Genomic DNA, 26,210 nt, shown 5'->3' with positions numbered 1-26,210 from the left:
AAAACAACATTTAATCATGGCTGGCTTACAGGTTCAGAGGTTCAGTCCATTATCATCAAGGAGGGAGCATGGCAGCATCCAGGCAGGCATAGTGCAGGCAGAGCTGAGAGTTCTACATCTTCATCTGAAAGCTGCTAGCAGAATACTGGCTTCCAGGCAGTTAGGAAGGGGGTCTTAAAGCCCACGCCCACAGTGACACACCTACTTCACGACTACACCTCCAAATAGTGCCATTCCCTGGGCCAAACATGCTTAAACCACTACACTGGGTGTCAGTGTCCTCCAGTCGGAGAACACTAGAACACACCTGTGGATGAACAATATAAATTTGTCACATGTTACAGAGAGGAAGCACACACACAGGGAGAATTTGGGGTCATGCAGGTGTGAGGCACTGAAGAGGACTTTGCCTATTACGAGGTGGTCTGGGGAAGGTTTAAGCCAATAGGGCTTTCCTAGTTTGATGGATACTGTCAGGGTGCAGACTCTGGTGGGGAGGGTCTTAATAAAGAACTAGATGAGGCTAAAACTGTAAACAAAACAGAAACTTATCCTTCTGTGACTTTATAACTGTTTGGTTTCAGACCTGGGACAAGTATCTGAGGTGTATATTTAACATACCAAAGCTGATCTGGCTTCTAGGTTCTCCCAACATCCCTCAATCCCTACCTAGCATTCCCTACCACCAACCTTAAACTTTCCATCCCAGGGGCTGGGCTGTCCCTCTCCCAGAGGTTCTTCCCTATATAACCCAGATTTCTTCCTCTTCCTCCTCCTCCTCTTCTTCCTCCTCTTCTTCTTCCTCCTCTTCTTCTTTGCATGTGTGCACCCTTCTCTCTCTTTCTCTCTCCCTCCCTTCCCCCTTTTCCCCATGGTGACTTCCCTGGCCTCAGTCCTTGGAGCCAGTGAACTCGCCCACCCAAAGGAAGCTTCCAAGAAACCTGTCCTTAATATAATCTAAACTGGCTTAAATAGGCTCATTTCACTGGTGGCAGAGAAATAATCTATCAATAACAAGTTTAAAAACTTAACTGTAAAATAACCACAAACATATTATCTCTCCACTTCTATAAGCCAGCAGTCCAGAACAACCCAGCTGACACTCTTGGTGGTGGGGGGTGCCAAGAGGGAAGGGGGATTCTGGCTGCTCTGAAGTCCTCTTCTGAGACCCTGGGACTCTTTCTAAGCACACTGACAACTGGTAGGATCATTTCCATGTAACCAAGGGAGACTGTCATCTCCAAGAAATTCCTACCATGAGGATCACCTGGTCCATATGGACATTTCCCAATATGTAGCTTCCTTTCTTCCAGGGCAGCCAGAGCCTGTTGTGATGGGTGACTGGATAAAGATTCACCTAGGAAGCTAAGGTACATCACTGGGTTTGTCTGTGACAATGTCTTCCAAGAGACTCACCCTGAATGAGTACAGCACCATCCTACGGGCTTGAGATGAACAGAAGAAGAGTGGGGGGGGGGGAGGAAGCTAATGGAATGTCAGCATCCCCATCTCTACCCCCCCCCAACCTGGTGGGACACACATTTCTCTATTCCACCACACCCTCATGACCACAGTAGAGTAAATCCTCTGAAATCATAAGCCAAGAGAATTTCCCTTCATGTGTTATGTCAGGCATTCTGCCACAGCAACAAGAGTAACTAATACAATGTCCCTCCTCCGTGACCAAGAAAAAGCTCTGCTTTTGAAGGGTTCATGGAGTAAGGCTGGACCCACCTGGATTTCCATCCTGTGATGTCTCGTCATTGTCAACTTGACTGAGTTTTAAATCACCCCTAGAAGGTCTGTGAAAAGGGTTCTAGAAAAGTTCAGCTAAGAAGAGAAGCTCCACCCTGAATGTGAGTGGAACCATCCCATGTCAGGGGCCCAAGATTGAATAAAAAGAGGGAGAGAGAAAGCAAGCTGAGCAACCAGCCCTCGTCTTGCTCTATTCCTGACTGTTGGTGCAATGCCATCTCATGCTCACATACTGTCACTTCCTGCTCCTGCCACCATGCCTTCTTCGTGGTGATGGACCATATCCCCTCAAATTTTGACAGCCACCTTCTTCATGGTCCTAGAGTAGTTCTGTCTGAAGCTGATACTGTATACAATGCAAGGGACTTCAAAGGCCAGACCTCCCTGGCAGTGCCACACCAGCTCCTGAGTGCCAAGAGCTGTTCATCTTTCTCATGGGAATGATTCTAGAGGCATTAAAAGGGGGAAGTGTGCAGATATGAAGAATATTCTCAGGAGAGAAAATATAAGTAGCCAAGAGACACTTGAAAGATCTACTGTCTCCAGGAGTGAGGAAACTACAAAGGAAATCAACACTGAAGTATCTTCACACTCACCTGACTGACAAATGCTGAAAACTGGAACAAGCAAAGCTTGGGGAAAGTGAAGCAAAGCAGGAAATCCCACTGTGCAGATGAATTGTGACCTATCAACTCTATCAACTTGACACAACCTTGAATCAACTGGGAGTCTCAATGAGGGATTGTCATTAGATTGGCTTGTGGAGTTGTCTTTACTAATCCACCATGGGTGGCACCATTCCCTTGTCATGGGATCCCAAACTTCATAAAGGTGGAGAAATGGAGATGAGCACAAGCAAGAACGTGCACCTCCAAGCACTCTCTTCCCTCTGCCCTTGACTGTGGATAAGATGTGACTAACTGAAGATCCCATTGCCTAAACATCTCTGCTATAATGGATTATAACATAAAATTGTAAGCTGAAATAAACCTTTTCTCTCTGCTTTTTGTCAGGTTATTTTTTATCATAACAACAGAAATGAAACAGAACTAGAACATGGGTATAAGGGGTTATGACCAGAGGGTGTTTAGGCAACCTCCCTCCAATTCAGCTGAAAATGTGCCTTCTCTATATGTCAGTTCAACTTTTATATGCCTTAAGGAAATAGAGATGGATTTGTCAGTAAACTGTTTACCACACAAGCACAAGGATCTGAACTTGACCTCCAGGTCTGTGATGGTTTGAATATGCTTGGCCCAGGGAGTGGCCCTGTTAGAGTAGGTGTGACCTTGTTGGAGTAGGTGTGACATTGTTGGAGTAGGTGTGTCACTGTGCACATGGGCTTTAAGACCTTATCCTGGTTGCCTGGACGCTAGTATTCTGCTAGTATTCTGCTAGCAGCCTTCAGATGAAGATGTAGAACTCCCAGTTCCTCCTGTACCATGCCTGCCTGGATGCTGCCATGTTCCTGCCTTGGAGATACTGGACTGAACGTCTGAATCTGTAAGCCAGCCCAATTAAATGTTGTTCTTATAAGACTTGCCTTGGTCATGGGGTCTGTTCACATCAGTAAAACCCTAACTAAGACAAGGATCCACATAAAAAGCTGGGCCTGGTAGCATGTGAATGTAATTTCAGCCTCAGGGAGGTAGAAACAGGTAGAAACCACTGGGGGCTCACTGGCCTAATCAGCAAACTCTGATCAAATGAAAGACTTTGACCCAACAACAACAACAAAAAGATAGATGGCTCTTGAGGAATCATAACCAACGTCCTGTAACCCCCACTTTCATGTGCATGTGCACCTACACGTATGTGCATGAACACAAGCACACAGACACAAAACCTCTTATACTTGTGCACAAAAAGACATGAGCCAGAATGTCGGTTGTAATGTAATAAAAACAAAACTCATGTTCCCTCCTCACACCATGGAAGTGCCCCGACATACATCCACAGGAGGATGGATGAGAACATTGTACCACAATCCAACACTGGAACACCCTATGGCGTTTAAAAATGAAAGCACAAAAGCTGCATCCATCAGCTCTACATAAATCCCCAAAACAATGATGACTGAAAGAGCGGGACATTTACAACAAAACGCTGTTTATATGAACATTTGAGAGAGGGAAAACAATGCTTTAGAATTTTTATGGATACATAGCATATGTGACAGGAAAACCATACTAAAATGTGGATGGAACTGATAAGCTCTGAATGCGTGAGCGTGATCCACTCTGGGGAGGGAGAGGGTTGGGGAGCAGAAAAGATTCATGAAGAGCACACAGGAGGCTTAGATGGTGTATCTGCAATGTGTTGCTTCTTTTAAAGAATGCTAAGCCAAGAGTGCCTTAACATTGAGATGATGAAGGCTGGTGATGTGTCTGCGGGTGATTTTCCTTATATTATTCCTCCTTTCATTGCTGTAGTCTTTGAATCAATAAAGTTTCTTTTTGGCCAAGGGGGACGAGGCAAGTTCATTTTTTCTAAGCAGGAATGATAGGAACAGCAGGGAAGCGATCAGGAGAGCTAGGTTAGATGTGGCACTGGGGTGGGGGCTGGGCTGGAGGAGGGGCTAGGCCTAGATCTATAATGCTTCAGGACAACAGCCCCCACAAGGAAGCCATTTGTGTCTCTAACTCAATGTCTGGTCCTAGCAGCTGTATTAACTTCCATTTCTCTTCACTGTGGCAGAAACCCTTACATAAACATCTCCAAGAAGTAAGGGTATTGCAGAGGCTTAGTTTATTATGTAGGAGAGGGTTGGGAAGAGCGGGGTGTTCAACCTATGGTGGACAGAAAGTAGAGAAAAGGAACACAAGATCTCAGGCAAAATAGAGCATCCAGGATATACCCCCTCCATGTAAGTCCCACATCCCACCTTCTACCACTGCCTCCCAATAAGGCTGCTGTATCATGAACCCATCACAGGTGTGACCCATCCATTAATCAGAGCCCTCTCAATCTAATCATCTCTGAAGATGCCACTGAAGGTCCACTCAGAGGTGTGCTTTACAAATCTCCTAGGAGATTCTCAGTCACCCCATCTGTAATACAAGAGATGCATTTACCCCACAAGGGCAGGGCTTCAAGTGATTTCTGCTTTCTTTTTCTTTCTTCCATTTGTAAATACACTTGTAACACCTGAAGGGTCACTGGATGGAAAAAGAAAAGTTGTGTTGGGACTGCTCTCAGTTTCTGACTTAGTAGTTTGGTGTGGATACTAACAACTTGCCTCTCTCTTTTATCCCCTCCCATCCCTTCCCAAATGTGCATGTATACACACGGATAGGAGCCCCATGGGGTACATATGGAAGCCAGAGGACAATGGTTCTCTCCTGCCACATTTGTGTTCTGGGCTCCAAACTCCAGTCATCAGACTTGGTAGGGAATTCCTTCGTTGGCTGTCTCCTCAATGCCCATAGTCAGCATCTCCGATGTGATGTTGATACAGCTGACAACCCTATTTTGAGCCTTGATGCTTAGATGTGACCTAAGAAGGCTCTTTGTTGCTTTCTTTGTTTCTTTCTCACCATATTCTCCAATGCAGATGCCAAAGCACTGTAGTCTCACACATTGCCACATAGGAGCCTGTGCTTCTTCATTCCAGAATGTTCCTCATCATAACCCCAACTCTCTGCAACCTTCACACCCAACTTACTGATGATCCAATTCAAGGCGCATCGCAAATATACCTTAAGTCTCCATTTTTCACTGTCTGCCATCTTGTTTGAATAGTTCACAAGCTAAGAAAATACAATATTCAGACCAAAAAGAAAAGAAATTTTATTTTAAGACAGGATCTCATGATGTAGCCAAGGCTGTCTTCAAACTCAGGCAGGATAGCAGGAATGCATAGGCACAGCAGAGCTGTGGGTCAGGAACCCCAGAGTACAACCTGGCAGACAAGAGCTGTCAGGAACAGCAAGGAATAGCAAGGGTCAAACCAAGCGCACAGGAAACAAGCATGAGGCTATTTTCAAAGGGAAGGGAATCTGTCTACACTCTGCATAGAATACATATGTGTGTGAGAGAGGGGGAAAAGAGAGACCTCTTATACAATTGGATCAAAATAAAGGTTAACATGCCATAGACACAACTCTGGTGTTAATACATAACCAGGGAGGCTAGGGTGAGACCCTCACTCAAAAAAACCCCAAGGATGGCAGCTTCTGATGGACATCACCTAAGGCTGTCCATCAGCCTCCATACACATGTGCACACATAAGCATACATACATACATACGTGCACCCACCCCCTACAAATGCGCAAGTGTGTGCACGCGCGCACACACACACACACATACACACACACAGAGCCTACCCAGAGACTCACACCCTGTAAGCTAGTTTCTGACGCTTCTGAGCCCCAAGTCCAAGGAGAAGCACTAGCTCTTCTCGATACCTTGACTGGCCCTCAGGACAGCTGCCCCGAAACACCTCTATTTCACTCTTCAGCCTCTTGGCCTACACCTCTGTCCATGTGTAGAGTGCTGATAGTTCCACAGCTTAAGTAAACCCAGAGCTCATTCCCCAGTCCAGCAGAGAGAACTCGGCCTCGGAAAGGGACCACAGAGACCTTTTGGGAAAAGTCAAGCTATTTTTTTCCTGATGTTTATTTTTCTTTTTGATACCATTTGGCAAAGGCATGCTACAGTAAAAAGTTATGACTGTCTGAAATGAGGATTTTTCTCTCTACTGAACTGCTGCTCTCGAGCTTTCCAAAATAGAATCATATCTGAGCTGCAAGGTCAGATTGCTTACCCAGTGACTCCATTTTTGGATCTGCTTCCCTGAAAGGAACTCTTTCAGCTGTGCCTCAGCACGATCAGCAGTGGTCTCTCTCACTCTGGCATCGTGGAGAAGCTGGTATATAGCTGAGCTTCCCGAGAAAAGCAGAATCTCTCTCTTGCCACACTCCACTCAGGACAAAATCTCTTCCTTCAGGAAGACATGGAAGAAGCATTATTAACAAGAAGATGAGCAGCTCTTTCAACAGAGTTATTTCCTGTCAGCCCCTGCCCATAGGCATCACTGGGGAAACACAAAGAAGAGAAACAGGCACAGGAGAGAAACAAGCACAGACATAGTCCAAGAAATATACTCACTGAAGGAAAAAAGAAAGGATAGAAGGGGGAAGATTGTGTAGACAGCAGCAGCAGAGTATGGCTAGAGGAAGAAGGGGAAAGGAGTAAGGACAGATAAAACATCCCAGGATGAGCTGGAGAGACGGCTAAGAGAGTGTGCAGACTGCAGAGACCGCAGAGAGACCGCCTCCAACTTTGCTCCATCTCTACCTCAACCACACCTACAAAGTTCAACTATGGCTACCCCAAAAGATCTTCTGTAATTTATCCTATTAATAAAGGTTACACATTGTCTACTCAAAGGAATCCCTCATTAGGAGAATTCCCAACATGATTAAGTTATTCATTCACAAAAAATAAAGGATTTTTGCAGGAACGCTCCAGGAACAGTAGAGATAAGCCAGAACTTCTCTATTCTAGGGAGGGAAGTCCAGAAGAGGTCAGTTAGACTTATCCAGAGTCCCTATAATCAGCTACAGTGCAGGTAGCCCTCAGAAGGCTCTCTACCAAGCCATTTCTTTCCACTCTAAGACCTTGGTTGTGTCTGTTGAATACCAATGCTTCTCTCCATATGCCTCCTCCTTGATTACAGTTCAACACTGCAGTAGTTGAGACCCAGCCTGAACCATCTTTTTCCCTATCCTGAATTCAGAATTCTTCATGTATGCGCATATTTAGCAATTCGAGTACTTGAGTGTGGCACATATCAGTGTAATGCGGAGTTGTTTTGCAGATTTCAAAATTTCATCCTAGAGCTAGCTTTTTGTTCCCTCTATTGTGATGCTGAGTTTTGTCACCCAGCCCATCAGCTCCATCCTCACTTGCACGTTTATTCTACAGTCTACTCTTCCCTCCAACTGCCAGAAGCCAGCTCCTCCCTTCCATTCTTCCCCCTCAGAACTGAGCATCAGCTTTTGAAGCCAGATGGACCCAGCAGTCCCTCCGGTCCCTCTGGTGCTCCAGTGGACCCATCCCCTGCAACATTACAGCCTTGACTCATCTCCACCAGGGTTTGTACCGAGTGGTTGGATTAATGAGACTACCGATATAGTCATTTCACTGCCATCTTCATAATTAGTTCTCAGTGGAAGTTGTGTTAGTCATGATCCTTCTCAGTAGGAAGAAGGGGGGAAAAGTGGGAGCTTTTGAAACAACCTGGAGCAGGAAATTTGAAACGAGACCTGACTAATCTAACTGGAAAGACCACTGAGAAGAGGTGACTAGAAAGTCAAAAGAAAGCTGTGGCTTGGGGCATATCTGGAACTATGGGTAGGTAACGCTTGTTTCCTCAAAACATTCTATTCAAACAAGTAAGTGATCATTACCTGAACATTCATTTGTTAAGAAAGCCTTAGGAGCTCGACAGTAGCAGATGTTATACTCTTGGGACAGACAGCAGGAAAGACACTTATTCTGTCCACACTCAGCCATTGGATTTCCTGGTTGAGTTACAAGTCTCTTCCAACAGCCAGCAGCAGCCAGCGCTGTGGCAGTGGGATCCATGTCAGTCACCCCAATGCTGAGCTCACATCTGATATTCCATTTGTCCAACAAATTGCTTCATGAGTGGAAAACTAATGGCTGTGAAGTCCAGCTGGCGTGTAAAAGTCTCCTACAGGCTGACTGTGAACAAGGATTGGCACCAAGCTGGCAGAATTGCCAATAAGCAGGCTGGACCAATTTGATGTCTTCAGACAACATGGTGAATCCAAGCACAAACACGGCAAGTGCCTTCTGAGCCCAGAACTGGCTTGTGAGAGCTTCCAAAGAAGGGGACATGGAGGGGGGTAGGAATTGGCTGCCGATGGCTACTGGACACCTCAGCTCTAATTTCAAGTTTATTGAGATGTGGCTGCAGGCACCTGGCATGGCCACTGGCAGTTGGTCTGGCCAGGTTGGGTTTGCAACTGAATGGCAAAGCATGTACCTGGAAAGTTCAAGTTCCTAGTTCAACCCTCAGCATACCACAAGCAAACAGATGCAGCACATTAGTGAGCTGCTGCAACAGACCCAGGATAAAATCTCTGTTCCTTCTGGACTTTTCTAAAGAGCAAGGCATATTTTCAAGAAAAGGGTGGTTCCCCCACTTTGAGAAGTTTGACCAATAAAAGGTCATTTCAGTTTAACAAAACATCATAATAAATAATCAGGAAGTCATTGCAAACACAACAATATTCCTTGTACACAGTTTGATTTTCCCCCATCCCACCCTTACTCTCAAAAAAGCCTCATTTCAATGCATTCGTGTCTTTTTTTCCCAATTTTATATTAGGTATTTTCTTCATTTACATTTCAAATGTTATCCCAAAAGTCCCCAATACCCCCCCATCCCATTACCCTACCCACCCACTCCCACTTCTTGGCTCTGGTGTTCTGCTGTACTGGGGCATATAAAGTTTGCAAGGCCAAGGGGCCTCTCTTCCCAATGATGGCCGACTAGGCCATCCTCTGCTACATATGCAGCTAGAGACACGAGCTCTGGGGGTAGTGGTTAGTTCATATTGTTGTTCCACCTATAGGGATGCAGACTCCTTTAGCTCCTTTGGTACTTTCTCTACCTCCTCCATTGGGGGCCCTGTGTTCCATCCAATAGATGACTGTGAGCATCCACTTCTGTGTTTGTCAAGCACTGGCATAGCCTCACAAGAGACAGCTATATATCAGGGTCCTTTCAGCAATTCCTCTATATCAAACACCTATTTTGTTACATCTGACCGTGGGCAGTTGAGGTTTGTCTTAGATTATTCTCATCGTTCAGGGTCACACCCAACGGGGACCTTTGCCCCACATCTGAGTTGCTTCTAGCCTGGAGTCATCTCCCACTATATAAACTGAAAGTGCAACCAATTGCCTCTCAGTCCCCTACAGCTATGCCATGACCCAGCAATAGGAACTCTGCTGGCCCAGCACATTCATCTCTCCCTTTGAAACAGGAACAAACAGGCAGATGCACAATGAGCCCAGGAGATGCTACCAGCAACAGGGCAAGGCTCTGGAAGAAGGGAAGGGGTCAGTGCTGGCACCAGAGAGCCAGGCATCCCAGTATGTCACAGATGACCCATTCATCAGAAGGATGATAGCAACGCTGCTGCCATCCTAACGCCCACTCTGGAATGGGATGCACTGGTGTTCCTTGGTCTTGATGACATGGAACTCCAGGGGAAGGTCAGCCCGTCTCTGGCGGCCAATATCACTTTCTAAAGCTTGAATTTATTGAGCAAAAGTTAAGGCACAGAGAATTCACAAAAACGCTTCAAAATAGATGAGTGACAAATCAGTTAAATTCCCAGAGTGGCAACACTTGGCTGTGTATCTTTAATGTTCCACTTCATATGCACGAACCCCTAAGCGATGGTAATCATCTTCCCATAAATGGTAGCATAGCGCACATGTCCTCTGGCTTTCCTCACTCAGCACTACGATTATGAGATTTCTTCGGGATGATATATGTGGCTATCTGTTCACTTGTCTGTTTTTTGTTGTTGGTTTGGTTTTTTGTTTTGTTTTGTTTTGTTTTGTTTTTTGTTATTTTTGCTGCCTGATGCTATAGAACATTATTAAGTAGGGGCAACACAGTTTGTAATTCCCCCCACCATGGGCATATGCATGAATTATTTCTAATGTTATGTTAATATAAGTAATGTTGGTATACACGCCTTTGTGCCTATCTCCTGGTTCTCTGGTACAAGATTTTCCGAGAAGTAGAACTGTAGACTCCTGTCAATGAGCATTTCCAAATGGATTCAACACCTCCCTGTGTCTCGTTCTTGACAGTAGTTCTGTCAGGCCAGCACCAGTTACCTTTGTGCTCTCTCAAGACATTCCCATGAAGACGTCGGGATCCAGCGAACTCCATCATGATTCATTCTTTGCTGAGGGGAAAATGCTCTCCGTCTCAAGGAAACCACGGTATCTGTTACTTCTCTGCTGCTGTGATAGCATGCGCTGACAAAAAGCAAGTTAGGGAAGGAAAGGGTTTACTTGGCTTACTGTTCCAGAGTGAAGAATCCAGAAAGGCAGAGATGGCGTGATGCCAGAGCATTTCATCCATACCCAAGAAGCAAAGAAAATACGAAGTTGGGGCAAGGCTGTAGCCCTCAAAGCCTGCCCACAATGATGTGCTGTCTCTAGCAAGACTCTACCTCCTAAAGGCTTCATAACTTCTCCAAAGAGTGCCAGCAGTTGGTGACCAAATGTTCAAATGCATGAGTTTATGGGGACATTTCTTTTTATTATTTTATTTTTATTTTATATTATATATATATATATGAACATTTTTACTTGAACATATTTCTGTGTGCCATGTGAGTGCCTGGTGCCTGTAAAGGCCAAAAGAGGATGTCAGGTCCTCTGGGAGTGGAGTTACAGACATTTGTGAGCTGCTATGCGGATACTAGTAATTGAACCTAGGTTCTTTAGAAGAATAGCCAGTGATCTTAACCACTGAGCCATCTTCCCAGTCCCTGGGGGATATTTTTCTTTCAAGCCACCACACCAAGTTTCTGTAACCCATAGAAACAGAAATTTTTACCAAGGACCCAGCAAAGTCTGTTACAGTACACTCGTGACATCAGTTGTCCCCAATTCTGAAGGTCAGTTATTATACCCAGCTCAAAGTCCACTCTACGGGGTCCAAATGTGCCTTCTCAGGTCTGCTGACCTATCAGATAAAACAACATATGATCAAATTCACGCAACAAATGATGAGAAAGTAGGAGCAACATTAGTGAAGCGACACTCAGAAATAAGAGGGATGGAAACATGACAGTCACCAGCTCACAACACACTCCAGGTCCCACTGGAGACAAACAGACAGGAGTACTTCAGGTGACCAACCTGGCAGCCCCTGGCTCTGTACTTGGAATGACCTTCTCCCTTTTGATCTACACGACCCCTTATCTTACTTCCTGGGAGGAGCTTCCCTGCCCACCATTTCTCAATATCTCCTCTGAGGTGGTCATGAAACAAAATACCTGCAGGGAACTATATCATCTTCACCAGCTATTTTTTATAGTCACAGCAATGATTAAGTTTGCTGTGACTCTTCTTGGACAAGTGAATGTCAGACTCTTAACTCACCATCAGATTAGAAAAAATCAAAAGCTTGATTTTGAATTTGTTGGTAAGGTTGTATGGGTAGGCTCTCTATGTATTGCTGATGGGAGCATAAACTTGAATTACTTCAATGGAGACCAATTTGGCTAGATATATTACTCATGGATATATGAGCAATTTTGAGATATATATTTAGATATCTATCTATATACATTTGGCTATATTCATACATATTACTCATATGATATCTTTGACTAACTTCATTTCTAGGAATGTATCATACAAATGTTTTCAGATATAAAAATGACATTTCTACAAGATTATTCATTCATTATTGCAGCTGTGCTTCCAAAGCTCAGAACTGGAAACTCTAAGAGTATGTTGATCAATAAGGAATGGTTAAATAAAGCATGATACATCTATACGATAATATCTGATAAGCTTAGGAAAAGAAGAATGTTGTTCATGGAGGTGGAGAGATGACTCAGCTATTAAAAGCACTTAATGCTCTTGCAGAGAACCTGGCTGTGGTTCCAGGCATCTACATTAGGCAGTTCCCAAACATCTAGAACTCCAATTCCTGGGGATACTATACAATTTCTGGCATCTGCAGGCACTTGCATGTACACAGTGCATATAACTTCATGTGGGCTCAGACACATAAGCATAAATTTAGATAAGTCAATTAAAAACATAAGTAAAGTCTCTTAGTTTAGATGTCCAAGGAGCATTGCTAAATTACAAAGACCAAAAGCAGATGAATACCAGTATACATAGAACATGGTGTCATCCATGTCAAAAAGGGAATGAAGCCACGTGTTCTCTGGGAGAATACCAGAATCATACGTGCAGACAGGAACAGAGGCTGTGGGAATTAGTAGGAAGGAGACTTTTCCCAGGTACCCAATTATTTTATTAAAGTCAGTGAATATACTCATATCAGCTATTTAACATTTTAAGTGGAAGATTTGGTAGCTCGGTGTTGAAGATTACATTTTTCACAGTAGTCAATGGGAGGAACCCACCCACTGTCTTAAACAGGTGAATTAGTAAACAGAGCATGGTAGATTGCACATAGCAGTACCTTATTGAGCCTTTAAAGTTTCTGTGTTAGAGTCTTTTCATGATCTAAGACTATGATTTTAAATGAAATAAGCCATTCACAAGAACACGTGCTACATGACTTCACTTAGATGAGGTGGCTGGCGCGGTCAGAATCAAGGCAGAAGGTAGAGTAAGGGACCAGGAGGGGGAGGGACAGACATTAGAGTTCAATGGGTCTGAAGTTCAGTGGGGAAAATGAAATGTCCTGGAAATAGACAGTGACGATGGCTGTGCATCAGCTTGAATGTTAATGACCTATACATCAATTTTATGCATATTTTACTGCAGTAAAAAAAAAATTAGCTCAGCAGCCCACGCAAAAATCCATTTAATTGTACACATTAAGTGAATGAGCTGTATCTCAGGGAAGGCATTAAAATAAGTATCCGGGAATGAAAAATTGTTAAAGTGTATTAAATGCATGTATGAAAACGTTGTAACAAAACCCATTATTTTATATAATTAATGTATGCTAATTAATAAAACCTTGGGAGGCTTCTAATCAATTCTACTACAGTCAACTAACAATAGAGAATTCTTAATAGAGTCTTTATATTGTGATGGGAATAGAACATTATGGTGTCATGGAAAGACATAATTCCCTTAGATTAGGGCCTCACCTGTCACCATTGTGAACACAATTGACATCAACTAGCTCCAGAAGGCCATATCTATAAAGTCACACTGGTGTTTGGGACTTCAACATGGGAATTTTGACGGGACACAGTTCAATCCATAGTACACAATTACTTTCCTAGTTGCTATAACCAAATACCTGACAAGAAGCAACTTAACAGAGAAAAGGTTTGTTTTATAGTTTAATAAGAGTGCACCCTATCATTGTGGGGGAAGATGTTGTGGCAAGAGAATGAGGTAGCTGGTCACATCACATCAGAAATTAGAAAGCACAGAATTGACAAGAAGATAAGCTATCAAACCCCAAGGCCCACCCCCATGATTCACTTCTTCCAGCAGGGTTCCACCTCTGAAAGGTTCCACAACCTTCCAAAGCTATGAAGTGTGGTGGTCTGAATAAAAACGGCCATAGTGAATGGCACTATTAGGAGATATAGCCTGGTTGGACTGTAAGGGGCTTTGTTGGAGGAAGTGTATCACTAGCGGGTAGGCTTTGAAGACTCAGAAACTCAATTCAGGCCTAGTGGCTCATAGTCCCTTCCTGCTGCTTGTGGATCCAGATGTAGAACTCTTAGCTGTCTCTCTAGCTCCATGTCTGCCTGTGTGCCACCCTGCTTCCCACCATGACCAAAATGAACTAATATCTGAAGCTATAAGCCAGCCCTAACTAAATGTTTTCATTTATAAGAGTTGCTGTGGTCATGGTGTCTCTTCACAGCAATAGAACCCTAACTAAGACACATAGTCAGTGGTGAGAGCTAGATTTCTCAGTGTTACAGAGGGACACTATAATAAGCAAAAGGAAAAGACTAGGATGAGCCTGTGGTGTTGGATTAGAATCAGGGTGGACACAGGAATAATTACCAATATGTGTCTGCACATGGATGGAGATGAATAGATATTTTTCTAGCTCTGCCTGTTGGAGGGAAGCTACAAGCAATGACTCCTACTAACAGCACCATCCTCAGATCCAAAATCTTACGACATTCCTTACAAACATTCCCTGATTTATGTATCTGCCTGCTATCTACAGTTGTCTGCCCTCCCCTGTGTATACTCTACCCCAAGCATAAGCTGGTTTTAAGACCTGCTTGAGAAGGTCATAGGAGGCCATGATGGTGTCTGTAGTCCTACTGCAGCTGAGGGCCCAAGTTGATGTTTGTGGCCTGTGTTACCACAAAAGCCATTCAGATGTCTGTGGTCTGTGCTGCTGCCTAAAGCCATGTTAGTGCCCATGGGCCATATAGCCACCAGAGACCATGCTGAGATTTGTGTCCCATGCTGAAGCCAGAGGCCAGGTGGATGTCCATCGTCCACTCTATGACCAGACACCATGTGAATGTCCTTGGTCCGTGCTCCTGATGACTATAAAGGACAAGGGAGCTTTTTCTGCTGTGGTATCAATGACAGCAGTCTCACAATTAAGAATGAAAAAAACTTCTCTGACAATTTCCACTCCACCCCCCAAAAGGAACAACCTGGACAGGAAGCCGTCAAAAAGAACTCTTTAAAATTGTAATAAACTTTTTTGGCTAATATCTGCTTATTAGTGAATACATACCATGAATGTTCTTTTGGGTCTGAGTTACCTCATTCAGGATGATACTTTCTAGTTCCATCCATTTGCCTGCAAAACTCAGGATGTTCTTAACAGCTGAGTAGTACTCCATTGTGTAATGAGCCACATTTTCTGTATCCATTCTTCTGTCATGGGACATCTAGGTTGTTTCTGGCTCTGGCTATCACAAATTAGGCCGCTATAAACATAGTGGAATACATGCCCCTGTGGTATGATGGGGCATCTTTTGGGTTTATGCCCAAGAGTGGTATAGCTGGGTCTTCAGGTAGGTCTATTTCCAATTTTCTGAGGAACCTCCAGATTCATTTCCAGAGTGGTTGTACCAGCTTGTAATCCCACCAGCAATGGTGGTGTGTTCCTCTTTTTCCACATCCTCTCCAATATGTGTTGTCACCTGAGGTTTTGATCTTGGCCATTCTGACTGATGTAAGGTGGTATCTCAGGGTCTTTTGGATTTGCATTTCTCTGATTCCTAAGGACTTTGAACATTTCTTTAGGTGCCTCTCAGCAGTTTGAGATTCCTCAGTTGTGAATTCTCAGTTTAGTTCTGTACCCCATTTTTTGGTTGGGTTGTTTGCTTTTGTGGTGATTAACTTCTTGAGTTCTTTATATATTTTGTATATTAGCCTTCTATTGGATGTGGTGTTAGTAAAGATTTTTTCCCAAACTGTAGGTTGCCAAATTGTCTTATTGAATATGTCATTTGCCTTACAGAAGCTTTCCAGTTTCATGAGGTGCCATTTATCAATTCTTGATCTTAGAGCATGAGCCATTTGGAGTTCTGTTTAGGAAATTTCCCTCTGTGCCACAGAACTCAAAAAGGTCAACAAGCTGAAGGGCCCAAGTGAGGATGCCTCAGTCTCACTTGGGAAGGAGAAGAAAGCAATCATAAGTGGGGATGGAGGGAGGGAGGGACCTGGAGGGAAAGTGGAGGGGGGAGAGTGGTGGGGGAGGGGAACCTGATCTGGTATTGGGTGAGGAAAAGGACTGAAGCCCTGAGAGCCAGCGGAAAGAATGGAAACAGGAAACCTTGGGAAATAGGAGATAGAGGAGAACCTCCAGAATGCACCAGAGACCTGGGAGGTGAGAGTCTCTCAGAACTCAAACCTTAGATGAAATGCCCAACCATAGGAATAGGGAACTTATAGAACCCACCTCCAGCAGGAAGACAGGACATCAAGTGAGGGATGGGGTCGCCATCCCACAGTCACAACTCTGACCCATAATTGTTCCTGTCTGAAAGAATTACAGGGATGGAAATGGAGAGGAGCCTGAGAAAAGAAGGTCCAGCAACAGGTCCAAAGTGGGATCCAGCTCAAGGGGAGCCTAACACTATTACTGAAGCTATGGAGTGCTCACAAAAAGGGACCTATCATGAACGCACTCTGGAAGACCCAACAAGCAGCTGAAAAAGTCAGATGCAGATATTTGCACCTAACCAATGGACATAAGCAGCTGGCCCTTGTTGTTGAATTAGGGAAGGCTGAAAAAAGCTGAGGAGAAGGGTGATCCTGTAGGAGGATCAGCAGTCTCAATTAATCTGGACCACTGATATCTTTCAAACACTGGACCATCAAACAGGCAGCATAAACCAGCTGATATGAAGCCCCTAACACACATACAGCAGAGGACTGCCGGGTCTGTGTTCACTCAGAGATGATGCACCTAACCCTCAAGAGACTGGAGACCCCATGGAGTTTAGAGATCAGGTGATGATGGGAATGGGGACATCCACGTAGAGACAAGGAAGTAGGGAGGATGTATGGGATGTGGAATAGTCGGAGGCTGGACAGGGGTGGGGGAGAATAAAATGTGGAGTGTAAAAAATTAATTAATTAAGTAATTAAGTAATTAAATAATTGTGATAAACATGCTAAAGGGTAGCTCTCCACAATGGATGGGCACTGGCAGGGGTCAGGGGTCAGGGTGGGGAAGGACTCCCTTTTCTTCAAGGGGCTGACCACTGTGAGTTTGACCACGCTCCAGTGAGTATATTGACAACACAAATTGGACTTGGGATTTTTTTGTCCTTTTTTTTTTTTTCCTTTGGAGGGGAGGTTGGGAACAAGGGTGGTGGTGGGCCTGGGAGGACTGGGAAGTAAGGGTGATCAAGATGTACTATGTAGAATTCCCAAATAATCAATAAAAATATTATGTTTTTTAAAAAAAAAAAAACACCTGCTTAAAAGAACAAAGTGTGGGATGTACTGCAGAATGAAATACCACTTTAAAGGGACCTGGTAAATACTCACCTGTACCAGCCTGTGCCCACAAATCACTTAATGAGCATTTAGAACACAAATTGTAGGTCATTTCTAAAGAGGTTCATCATGGCTTTAACAATAAAAATGAAGTGGGTTTGTTCTGACTCACCACTTTAAAGGCTTCTGCCCCTGTTCTCTTGGCTTCATAGGTCTGGGTTTGTGGTGAGGAACTTTACAACAGAGGAAAGATGCTCAGCTGGTTACAGCCAGGAAGAGGGTGTGGAGGGGAAAAAGAAGAAAGGAACCCAGGACAAGACATACCTTTCAAAGGCACACTCCCAGTGGCCTCCTCCCAGGAGACCCATCTCCTAGTCATCTACTCAGCTATGAATTTCTCAATGGGATAACCCACTGATCCAGCTACAACCTACATTATCCAATCATTTCAAAAAAGACTAACAGCTGACCAACACACCCTTAACCCACTATGCTTCAGGGGAAATGTGTGTGTGTATGTGTGTGTGTGTGTGTGTGTGTGTGTGTGTGTGTGTGTGTGTGTGTGTGTGTGTGTGGTGTGTATGTGTATGTGTGTGTGGTGTGTGAGTGTCTATATGTCTTGGGGATATATGCTGTGTGGGGTGGTGTGTGTGGAAGTCGTAGGACAACCTCAGGTATTGATGTCACCTTCTACCTTTTTAAAGACAGGGTCTCTTCACTGTCATGTGTGCCAGACAAGGTGATTCTTCTGTCTCTTCCTCCTGTCTTGCCACAGAAGAGCTAGAATTGCAAATATAAACTTTCATGCCTGCCGTCATAGAGATTCCAGGCATCTGACCTCAGGGCCTCCCACAGCCCATCAGGAAAGGTTTCAAATGCAGGCAGAGGATTATCTGAACTCTTTTTGATTGGCTTCTCTTATTTCTATTCGAGTATAGAATTTGAAATTATTAAGTCAGCAAGAGTCAGGCTCTGCTGAATAGTGATGGATACATGGGTTTTCTAGGGGTAAGGGCCTCATGGAGAGAGTGTGACTCACTAAAAACACTCTGCATTCTATCAGATGCTAAGTCCATAAGTGTATCACACTCGGGAGCTGGAAGGATGACTCTCAGCCCAAGAATCAGGGCTGAGTGGATTTCTAATTTACTCTATAGAAAGCAGCTTCCCCTGCTCCCTCAATGCTCTTTGGGGGTAATTCTAAGATATGACCAATCATCGTTGATTTCTTTCTTCCCAAGAAGAACAATAATCAAATGATGGAGAAAAGACCAACTTTCTGCAACTGAGCTATTTTGCAACCCAGAGAGATTCTGTTGTCTCATCTTCAGTATTAAAATTCATGATCACTCAGCCCTGAGGCAGTAGGTTATAAAGACAAGGAACTATAAAGATGAGGAACACATAGCTGGATGCATGAGTTGGGGGTAAAGCACATAGTCTCAAACGCAGAGTTACGACACTACCGGTGTCATGAGGAATACTAGCATTGCATCCCTGACTCATAGCTTGCTGCTTGCTCTTTCGCAGCTGGATTGTCTCTATGACCTGGGGAAGTCCTGGAGAGAGGCGCCCATTTCTTGACTTAGCCTATTAAAATGATATGCCATCCATGGATACCATTGATATGGCTTCAGTTTTCACTGTTCCCATGCTGAGCTCAAATCAAAATCAAGATGCCTGGTCATTCTCAGCATACACAGAGCAGACTGCTACCAGTCAAAGTGACCCTGTGATGGTTCATTTGCTCACCTGGACTCATTAGGGATCTCCTAGGGTGCTCAGGAGGCTCACCTTTGGACATTTCCAAAGAGTGAGACTTGCCCTGGCGGTACATAGAGTCATCTCATAGACTGGAGCCTGGAGACTGAGACTAATTAATTTAGGAAAGTGGGGAAAGGAGGAAGTCAGCTGAGTACCAACATCCCCTCTCTACTTCCTGCTCCATGGAGATCTTAGGAAACCAAAGGCCAGTTCTCTATGCTTCTAACCAACCCAATCCCAGCTTCTCTCCCTTCTCTGCCATGAGTAACTGTGCCCCCCCTTAAACCGTGAGCCAGTATAAACTCTCCTTCCCTTAAGTTGTTTCTGTCAGCATTGTTGTTACTCTCAGCATTGAGAAGAGTGACTGATGGAACCCTCATATCTCTCCATACACATAGAAAGGGCAAAGTCTAATGCCCTCCTATACAACACACATATCCCCCTAGACTCTTAGTACTGTATTTTAACATCATTTTCCAGTGACTCTTTCAACACTTTCCCTACCCCCACCCCTTCCTTCAGTGTATTTATCCTTTGTGCTTGGCTGATTCTCTAAGCTTCCTCTCTGCAGTGGAACTAGAGCCTCTTTTTCCTACAGCACCTGCAACCCTGGATGGTGCCTCTGGTGTGTCTTTGACCTACAAGCATCGAAATTAGCATGCTGGGAATTTACTAGGTAGGCTGCTGGGCTAGATGCAGAAATAATGTGAGAACTTGGGAGAATCCACACAGGACTTTGAATATAGCATATTAGTAACCAGAAAGAGATGATTGCCTGGAAATCCAATTTCTAATTCATTATCGGGGCTCACTTGTATTCTTCTTTTGACAAAACTGCATGCTTGTTCTTGTCCCGCACAGTCACATTCCACATGGGCACGGTCTGCGTTCCAGTTATAGCATCTGTCTTTCTGTTTATATCTACTTCTGAGCCATCTAGCCCTCTTTGTAAACTGGGAAAATTTGACAATACATTTTTCAGTCACGAATAGTACCATAAATGTTGCTTTCAAGTTTCCAAATGGGTTTTGATTGGAAGTATTCTCTTCTCCGTGCGGCTGGTTTTCCAGATCTCATAATACAAAGGTGCTGAGAATGGATGCAGATTTCCACCCACACAAATGGCATGTAAATGACATATAAATGCATTCACCTGAAGAACCGAATTCATGTCACCCAAATGTTGCAGATGGTGGTATTATAAAAACACATTCATGCACAACACAGCCTTTTTTTTTCTTTTCTTTTTTTTTTTTTTCTTTTGCAGAACAGACTCAACCACTGAGAAGAACAATGCAGCTTAAATCACAATCGGGGACCAGTGAGCTGTCTCAGTGAATGACAGCATCTGTGACCAAGCCTGAGGACTTCAGTCTTGAGAAACCCACATGGAAGGACAGAATTCATTTCTGAACCTTGTCCTCTGACCTCCACATACACAATGACACATGTTAAATGATAAGTAACGGGAAAATAAGTCACACTCAGACTTGCAAATGTGCACGTGAAGGCTCTGGGTCCCCTGGCTTGTTTGTTCTCATAACACCGGTGACTCACTGATCGGTGAGTCGGGAACCTCGGGCAAACAGAGATCTTACTCAGTCCTTTACCCTCCCTCCGGGCTACTAAATCAATAATGTTTGTTTTCACTTCGTGCCATAGTCTATTTCTGTTTTGTTTTTTATTTTGGTTTTTTTGTTGTTGTTGTTTGTTTTTGTTTTGTGTGTGTGTGTGTGTGTGTGTGTGTGAGAGAGAGAGAGAGAGAGAGAGAGAGGAGAGAGAGAGAGAGAGAGAGAGGAGAGAGAGAGAGAGAGAGAGAGAGAGACTGGGAATGTTTTTAGGGACTGGAAAGTGACTCAGAAGGTAAGAGTGCTTGCTGTGGGGGCTTGGGACTGGAGTTCAAATTTCAGCATGTGCGTGTAACTCCTGCATAGTGAGGGGGTCACGTCAGAAAAGATCGCTGGGTTTGAACATCAGCCTAGCTGCAGGTTTAGTGAGAGACCCTGTGTCAAGGGAATAAGGTAGAGAATGATGGAGTGAGACACGGTACACCTCATATGTATGCTCACACACACATATACATACAGATACACATGAAATGATTTGCTTTTTATTCCTGGGAACTTGTTTTTGTTCCATAACCATCCCTTAAAATGATATTCCCATAGTCTATGTCAGAGCTGTAAATTAGCATAATCTTGTATTTTCCTAAATCTAAATCAGAACTCCCAATTCTGGTTTTGGTTAGGTTTACTTCAAGTTGCGTGAGTCAGCTATTTGTATGTCTTCATGTAGACCAAGTTAAATGACTCTTACCTGCCCTGGGCACTGTGGTTCCTGTGAGCCAAGGAGACCCAGATGTCAGTCAGGAGACTTCTTTTTTTTTATCGTATTTTTTTTAATTAGGTATTTTCTTCATTTACATTTCAAATGCTATCTCAAAAGTCTTCCATACCCTCCCCCCACCCACTCTCACTTCTTGGCCCTGGTGTTCCCCTGTACTGAGGCATATACAGTTTGCAAGACCAAGGGGCCTCTCTTCCCAATGATGGCCAACTAGGCCATCTTCTGCTACATATGCAGCTAGAGACACGAGCTTGGGGGTACTGGTTAGTTCATATTGTTGTTCTACCTATAGGGCTTCAGGCCCCTTTAGCTCCTTGGGTACTTTCTCTAGCTCCTCCACTGGGGGCCCTGTGTTCCATCCTATAGATGACTGTGAGCATCCACTTCTGTGTTTGCCAGGCACAGGCATAGCCTCACAAGAGACAGCTATATCAGGGTCCTTTCAGCAAAATCTTGCTGGCGTATGCAATGGTGTCTGCATTTGGAGGCTGATTATGGGATGGATCCCGGGGTGTGGCACTTTCTAGATGGTCCATCCTTTCATCTCATCTCCAAACTTTGTCTCTGTAACTCCTTCCATGGGTGTTTTGTTCCAAATTCTAAGAAGGGGCAAAGTGACCACACTTTGGTCTTCGTTCTTCTTGAGTTTCATGTGTTTTGCAACTTGAATCTTGGCTAAAGCACCTGATCAGGCCTGAGTTTCTTGGGAACCACTGGAGGTCCCCCCTTCTCCAGCCATATGGAAAGAGGGCAGGCAAAACAAACAGAAGATGTCAGTGGAAGCAGAAGCCTATGTCTTTAGGAACAATGAGCACTGGTTGGCAAGAAACATGGCTCCTCCCGAGTCTGTGGGCTTACTTTTCCTCACTGTTACAGAGAAATGGGTTTCTACCAGCCCACACCTGTGTACTTGGTCTTGCACTTAATGACCCAAGCCCTCACAGAGAACCACACTATCATACTGGCCCATTAACCAGGCAGACCAAACAGAGAAGGGAACAGGAGGTCACAATGGTATACTTCATCCAGAGTCTTCTCAGAGTACCTGGCTGGCATCCTGGCTGGCCCACGGAAATCATCCCTTAAGTTTGTCTGAAACGGGAAAATGTCACATCCCCTGAGAAGCTCATGCTTCTACCCAGCAGAAAAGAAAGCTGAGCCCACTAGCAGGGTTGCCTGGCTCTTCACTCCAATCCTCCAGACACATTGTACCTATACAGAATGGGGTCCAGCAAAAGTGTTACACTTGAGTGTGCCTTTATCTACCTTTACACCTATGCCTCTCTCCCAATGTCTTCTTATTTAGCTCAGGGTGACATTTCCTGTAGGAAGCTGTCCCTGAACCCAGAGGTTAAGTTATATACCCTCTTCAGAGTTCTCACAGCACTGAATATGTACCTGTCACAACGTCTACCATACTTGATATTGACCTTCTGGTGTGCTGTCCCCTACCAAGCTGTCAGTGCTCATGGCTTGGGGTTTGGACTTGTTTATGAGCCCTGGGTGACATGATGCCAGCCACAGGGCATGGTCACAAAATGTTACCTGTGGAACTAAATCAAGCCTATGTCACAGTTTCTAATTCCACTGAAATTCCACCCAGAAAAAGCGTTCAAGAATGCTTCACGGTTCGATTAAAATGTGTTATTTGCCTGAGGATTTTTTTGCATTATTTGATAGTGCATTTCAGAAGCATTTAAGAAACTTTCATTCCAGCACTGGGCAGGCTGAGACAGAAGGTTAGCCTGGGCTATGTGGTAAGACCTGTCACACACACACACACACACACACACACACACACACACACACACCCCATTTGAGATTAAAATAGTACCTCACCTCAGGTTTCTACAAAGAAAATGGTTCTGCCAAGTGATCAGAAACTCTTGCTCATCTAGGCCAGAAGAACTTACTTGCTCACATCAAGTTCTTCAAGCTGGTTCTCAGGGTTACAAAGTCACCTGTGAAGTAGGCCAGTGCACCGCCATCCACAGAGGATGCTCATCCTGGCAGAAGACTTGGCAGTCTTGCCAGTGGGATCCATTCAAGCAGACCGGTGTCACTCGGTCTCTGAGTGATGCCCACGTTCCAGCCCATTGCTATGCAGTCCTCCCTAAATCCCTTCTTACCTGGCCTGATTAACAGCTGTCGCCTTGTGGTGCATGATTGCCACCTTGCACTTAGCCCCGATTGTCATGGTTCATGGACGCAGGGGTGGAAACAACTTGAAAGGGGGAAAGAAGAAAAATAAGCCTTGGAGTGTCCAGATAACTAAGTTTGAAGGAGAGAAGAATATGGAGGGGGAGGCTTGTTCAGAGAAAATTATCATACTTATCAAAATGCGTATTTCATTAATGTGACAAAGAACCTCCAAGATCACTCTGTCTCCTAGGAGATGAGGACTGTAGCGGGTGTGTCTGTTTGTCCATACAGATAATGCCACTTCAGGCCGTGGTTGGAGAATGTCGCTTTGACCTTCCCACTCCAGGTTCTCTAGAAAGCCCCTCTGAGGCAAGTGATGTCCAGTTCTGAGGGCTAACATCCACTTCTTCTGACTCCCCTCCTTAAACACCAAGGACTGCACTCTTGACTCTCATTCACGGGCTTAACAATAGGTAGCCATGTCGAGAGAACTCACCAGAATTTTCAACATCAGTTGTCACTGAGCTTGGAAATAATTCCAAGAGATGTCAGTGAAAGGTGACCCTGCTTCAATTACAAATGTGACTACTTAGATGGCTCAATGGCAGAGCACCTGCCTAGCATGGACAAGTCCCTGTGTTCAATCCCCTGCATGGCATAAAATAATTTACATTTCTGGTAATAATAATATCATTATTATTATTACCACTATTTTTATTACTATTATTATATATGAGAGACTCACAAACCAGATGAAATTAGTGTGATCAGGGGTCCAAATTCAACAGGGAACTTGGAATAAAGAGAGACATTAATGAAAAAAAAAACAGTGAAATCCAAATAAAGTTTGGGATTTAGTCAATAAGTACCAGTTTTGATTTCTTAGAATGGAAAAAGGTTACGCAGTACATACACAACTCTGGGGAGTTGGGGAGGAGCAGAGACTTGTCTATGACTATTGCAAGGTTTCTGTAAGTTGAAATTATTACAGGATAAAACATTTGTTTCCATTTAAAAATATCTAACTGCCATATCCGAGGATCCATCCCATAATCAGCTTCCAAACACTGACACCATTGCATACACTAGCAAGATTTTGCTAAAAGGACCCAGATATAGCTGTCTCTTGTGAGACTATGCCGGGGCCTGGCAAACACAGAAGTGGATGCTCACAGTCAGCTATTGGATGGATCACAGGGCCCCCAATGGAGGAGCTAGAGAAAGTACCCAAGGAGCTAAAGGGATCTGCAACCCTATAGGTGGAACAACAATATGAACTAACCAATACCCCGCCTGGAGCTCGTGTCTCTAGCTGCATATGAATCAGAAAATGGCCTAGTCGGCCATCAGTGGAAAGAGAGGCCCATTGGTCCTGCAAACTTTATATGCCTCAGTACAGGGGAACGCCAGGGCCAAGAAGTGGGAGTGGGTGGGTAGGGGAGTGGGTGGGGGAGCGTGTGGGGGACTTTTGGGATAGCATTGGAAATGTAATTGAAATAAATATCCAATAAAAATAATAATAAAAAAATATATATCTAAAAAGCTTGAAATCCAAAACAAAAAACAAACAAACAAACAAACAAAAAACCCTCCCCTAAGAGTCTCTTCTACATTCTCCTTTTTAACTGCAAGCACGCACAGCTCTCCATCTTTTCCGTTGTACCCTAGCTGCTCAGAGCCAGCAGCAGCCAGAAGGCTCAGCATATGCAAGCCTTGCCACTTGAGTTCAATCCCCAGCACCCACATAAAGGTGTGAGCAGAAAACTGAGTCCACAAAGCTGTCCTCTAGCCATTATAAATGTGCACTGTAGCATGTGCAGCGCCACCCCACCCCTGTGTGTGCATATCATGCACGCTATAATCGTCATTTTTGAATTATTATTAAAAACAAACAAAAAGAATGCTCAAAGCTCAATCCTAGGCGGGAGGATATCGGTTTCATTTTCCCCTAGTCTTATCGTGTTTTCTCCCTTGTTTTTCTTGATCACTATTTCCCTTTTGCCTCAGAAACAAAACCTTATCTTGCTACATTTCGGCTGTTGTCATAAACCAACTCTAATCCTTTTAGGAGGGAGACTCTGCATTAATCATAGACCTGAAAATTGTCCAAAGGAAGGAAGCAAGATCGTGAAGACTCAGGAACCCGTGGGTCACGATGTGGGGCTGGAGGAGTCAGGCTCCTTTAGGCAGAGAGATGACTCAGGGGAGGAATGATAGTTATCTTCGAAAGGTTGAACATTGCCCTTGAGCAAGCTGGAGCAGCTTGCTCCACACTGCACCAAAAGGCCAAATCTCGAGTCTGGGTGTGCAGCAAGGGAGGGAAGACCACACTGAGGGAAAAGAAGAACCATGCAAACACAGGACCCCTGAAGATGCCTGACGGAGTCACAAGAGTGAGATCCCAACAGTGCAATCACTGTTAGTCAAAAGCCTATACCGATGGCAAAGCCCTAGTTCAGACCCTCTGACAGAAAGTCCTCCTTGAAGGGGTTAAAGTACAAGATCTCTGGGCTCTTCCAGCTACAAATTCTGAGACAG

The 26,210-nt window shown here is 44.3% G+C and overlaps 1 long non-coding RNA gene across 2 annotated transcripts; it reads right to left on the bottom strand.

Moving 5' to 3' along the window:
- Positions 1-5,524: 5,524 nt before the first annotated feature.
- 9530047P18Rik lies at positions 5,525-6,890 on the bottom strand. 2 transcript variants are annotated; one of them, XR_383512.3, is made up of 3 exons: positions 6,867-6,890; positions 6,523-6,699; positions 5,525-5,670 (listed from the first exon to the last, which is right to left on the bottom strand). It is a non-coding gene; the product is annotated as an RIKEN cDNA 9530047P18 gene (long non-coding RNA). The 2 variants fall into 2 exon arrangements; XR_003951222.1 differs by lacking the exon at positions 6,867-6,890 and having other exon boundaries at positions 6,523-6,737.
- Positions 6,891-26,210: the final 19,320 nt, after the last annotated feature.

Source organism: Mus musculus, chromosome 14, assembly GCF_000001635.26.
Source record: "Mus musculus strain C57BL/6J chromosome 14, GRCm38.p6 C57BL/6J".
Classification (NCBI taxonomy): Eukaryota; Metazoa; Chordata; class Mammalia; order Rodentia; family Muridae; genus Mus; species Mus musculus.
This window is presented reverse-complemented; position numbering and strand designations above follow the sequence as displayed.